This window comes from Bos grunniens, chromosome 16 (genome assembly GCF_055505025.1).
Source record: "Bos grunniens cultivar Pamir isolate PY7600 chromosome 16, Bosgru_T2T1.0, whole genome shotgun sequence".
Taxonomy (NCBI): domain Eukaryota; kingdom Metazoa; phylum Chordata; class Mammalia; order Artiodactyla; family Bovidae; genus Bos; species Bos grunniens.
Window position 1 is genome coordinate 32,607,958 of NC_141180.1, and position 4,174 is coordinate 32,612,131.

The 4,174-nt window shown below is 45.5% G+C and overlaps 1 pseudogene; it reads right to left on the minus strand.

Moving 5' to 3' along the window:
• Positions 1 to 978: 978 nt before the first annotated feature.
• LOC147356544 (large ribosomal subunit protein eL33 pseudogene) lies at positions 979 to 1,328 on the minus strand (annotated as a pseudogene).
• Between the last annotated feature and the right edge of the window lie 2,846 nt (positions 1,329 to 4,174).

Genomic DNA, 4,174 nt, shown 5'->3' on the forward strand with positions numbered 1-4,174 from the left:
GGATCACATACATGCTTTGTTTTATTTCACAGACTTAAGAGCTAGCTGCAAAGGGTAGGCATTGTAATCCCTCATTTATAGAAAAGGGAGACAGAGGACTTAACCTGTTAAAAGATTTCTCAAGCGCACATCAAAGTCCATGCTCTACCGGTTAGGCTGGACATTGAGCCCTCTGTAGCACCTTTAGACTTTCCTATGAGGAGCCCCAGGCAACCTGAGGAGGCAGACAGAGCATCCTCTTCATTACAGCCTTGCTCCAGACCCAGATCTTCCCTGACTGTTCAAAGCAGTGTCTCTGGGTCCAGAGTTCAAATCCCATTTTTACCTTGTGTTACTTGGATGACACTGGACCAGCCATTAAAACCCTCTGGGCTTCAGTATCCCCATCTGTGACATGGACAAAATTGTATCTGATGATGTTGAGAGGACTGGATGAGTGAAGAGGAAAAAGCATTTGGAATTTGCTTGAAAAGTGAAAAGTAAAAGTGTTAGCCACTCAGTCATGTCTGATTCTTTGCAACCCCATGGACTGTAACCCACCAGGCTCCTCTGTCCATGGAATTCTCCAGGCAAGAATACTGGAGTGGGTTGCCATTCCTTTCTCCAGGGGATCTTCTCAACCCAGGGATTGAACCCAGGTTTCCTGCATTGCAGGTGGATTCTTTACCATTTGAGCCACCAGAATTTGCCTGATGTATTAGCAATTCTATCTGCCATGTTATATAAAAATAACCCACGTAGATTTGGGATAGAAAGTAGGCTTCATTTCATCAAATGGAAGGAGGTGGCTGCTTGAATCATGCTAGTGGGAAGATCAGGACGTTGGGAAGGGTGCAATGGTCATTTGTTAATGTCTGCTGGATCTGCATGTGGATGGTGGGGTTGCATTGTAGGCTACTGGCCTTTTAGACAAAGTCAGTACAGAGTTCAAGGGTGGTAAACATTGGCTGGTGTTTTTTTTTTTTCACTTTTATTTATTTAATAAGTCCTTGAAGGGTACAGCATCCCACGGATTCTGTGTCCAGTGGCCTCAGCAGGAAGATTGCTTTGGAATTTGACATGAGCCATGCCAAATGTTTCCATGAGCTTGAGTTATCTCTCCACAGATTGCTCTGGTTCTGTTAGGTTTTCTGCCAGGAGTTACTGTGTTGTTGTTTGCTCTGTACACATATGCACATCTCTTGCCTGGATAGATCTCAGTTTCATCGAGGGCACATACATCTTCAGTTTGCAGGAGAGCTGTGTGCTCCTTCCCTCTGATTTCATAGACTCCACTCACAGCCAACAAAAATGGCTGTGGACCACAGCCTTCCAGACTTATTTGTCATTTCAGAAGTCCTGTTCCCAGCAGGTCTCCACAGAGTCCAAAACGGCCGGGCTGGTGTTTTCTTATTCCCAGGACCCACCAGGCCAATCCAGGCCAGGCACTGCACTGAACCCTCTCTGGCAGGAACTCATTTCATCCTCAGATGATCTGGTGTTGAATCTCTGTTTAGCCCAAGGCCATTTCTACAAAATGCTCAAGCATCTGAAGGAAGATATAAAAAGAACAGCTACCACCAGACTGGTTTCCAATGATACCGACTCCAGATTGTGTACTTGAAATGGGGTAGCCCGCGTGGAGACGGGCCTGATTTGGAAGACTGCATATGCAAAAACTATGTCAGCGATCACATAACTTTTATACAATTATATGTTCAAGTGATAATATTTGGTATTTGTTGGACTAAATAAATTATGTTATAATTTCATTTTTTTAAACTGTTTTTCAATGTGACTTCCAGGAAGCATGAAATTCCATACCCAGCTCACATTGCAATTCTATTGGAAGGCTCTGCTGCAGAGTGGACATTTGCTGGATATACCAGGCCCACTGTGGGAAGCCCCCAGGAGGTTTTGAAGGCCATAGTTACCTAGACAGGGAACAGTCTTGCAGAATAAAGGCTGACCCATGTGGGCTGGACATGAGGAAAGCAACAGGATGCCCCTCTGAGGGAGTGGGTGTGTATCTCTGCCCTGCGGCTTCCACGGTATAGATGGGCAGACCCACCTCTCTGATCCTCTCTCTGGGTGGACTCCAACCCCACACTTGTCCTCTTTCTGGTCTTTACTCAGATGTCTCCTCCTCAGGGAAGCCTCTCTAGAGCTCTTATATAAGACTCCCTCCCTGATACCTCACAAGGCCACCCCTGCTTTAGTTTCTCCAAAGCACGTACGCTGTGGGACATACCCAGTGGTGAATAATTTTATATGTCAGCTCAACTGTGCTAAGGAATGTCCAGAGAGCTAGTCATATATTATACTTGGGTCTGGGTGTGTTTCTTTTTCTTCTTTTTATTTATTTATTTATTGGCTGTGCCACAAGGCATTTGGGATCTTAGTTCCCCAAACAGGGATTGGACCTGCACCCCCTGAATGGGAGTGCAGAGTCTTAACCACTGGAACACCAAGAAAATCCTCCATGGGAGTGTTTCTGGAAGAGGTTAGCATTCAGTTCAGTCCATGAATGAAGATCCCTGCTCTCACCAGTGTGGGCAGCATCCTCCAACACTTTGGGGGCCTTAACGGAGCCAAAAGGCAAAGGAAGAGCAAATTCTCTCTCATCTTGAGCTGGGACTTCCATCTTTTCCTTCCCTTGGTCATCAGAGCTCCTGCTTCTTGGGCCTTTGGACTCTGGGACTTTTATCAGAGGCCCTGTGGTTCTCAGGCCTTTGGACTTGAACTGAGTTATATCACTTGGTTTTCCTGGGTGTCCAGCTTGTGGATGGCGGATGGTGGGATGTGATCTCTGTAACCACGTTAGCCAACTCCTATAATAAATTTCCTTTTATATAAAAGGAAATTTATTATATTTATTAAATTTATTATAATATTTATTATATGTTATATGCATATATCTATAACATATATAATGTATATGTTCACATGTAGATGATATATCTCCTATTGGTTTTCTCTGGAGAACTTTGACCAATCTGAGTACCCATTTCCTTGTTCAGCACTGGGGAAAAGAAACTGTGTCTGCTGTGTTTGCTGTTATTTCCCAGCACAGAGAACAGTGCCTGGTGGGCTGTCAGGAAACCTTTATGGGATGAGTAGGTGAATAGGTCTCAGAGACAGGAGACCACCCTGCATGATGCCTGGGGTCTGGATAAGGGGGTTTTTAGCTCTTCAGCAGACCTGCTTCATATCTAGCCTGAAGAACACGGCCCCAGGATGACCCTGTATCTAAAGGGACCAAGCTTATATCCCATGAGACAGGCCTCCACCCCCCCCACCACTGCTCCATCTTGCCAAACACACATACTGTGTGCCTTCTGGGTGTGTTTCTTCCCTGGAATCTTAAAGAACAAGGGGAACTCCTATGATCCATCTCTAGTACCAAGGTTATGAAGGCCCAGGTCTCTGGTTCACACACACCTAAGACATGGGCAGCGTCTCTGACCTGAGGGATGCATCCTTAGCTCAAAATCTGCCACCCTGCCCTGTGGACCAGGGATTAAAATCCAAGACTAGATCACAGACCACAAATGAGCATTCATTTACATTCTCACCATGCATCACTATATGCATGTATTTTCCTAGACTCTGCTCTAAGTAAGGTAAATAAGTGGAAGCCACTCCATCGTGTCCAACTCTTTGCAACCCTATGGACTATACAGTCCATGGAATTCTCCAGGCCAGAATACTGGAGTGGGTAGCTGTTGCCTTCTCTAGGGGATCAACCCAGGGATGGAACCCAGGTCTCCTGAATTGAAGGTAGATTCTTTACCAGCTGAGCTACTAGGGAAGCCCAGACTCTGCTTTATGGGGATAAACTGACTGTGTGTTTGTATCTCTCTATTCTCAAGGTCTAGAATGATACTGCTCCAGGTATGGTCACACAGATGAGGGTCACACAGAGAGGTGCTATGGAATGAATGGTATCCTCCCCAAAAGATGCTGAGGTCCTGACACTGTGTCCATGAATGTGGCCTTTTCTAGAAATGGGATCTTTGCAGATGACCAAGTTAAGATGAGGTCATTAGGGTGAGGCTTAATCCCATAAATGCTCAGTCAATCAGTTGTGTCCTACTCTTCACGACTCCATGAACTGCAGCCCACCAGACTCCTCTGTCCATGGAAATTTCCAGGCAAGAATACTGGAATGGGTTGCATTTTTTCCTCCCAGCAC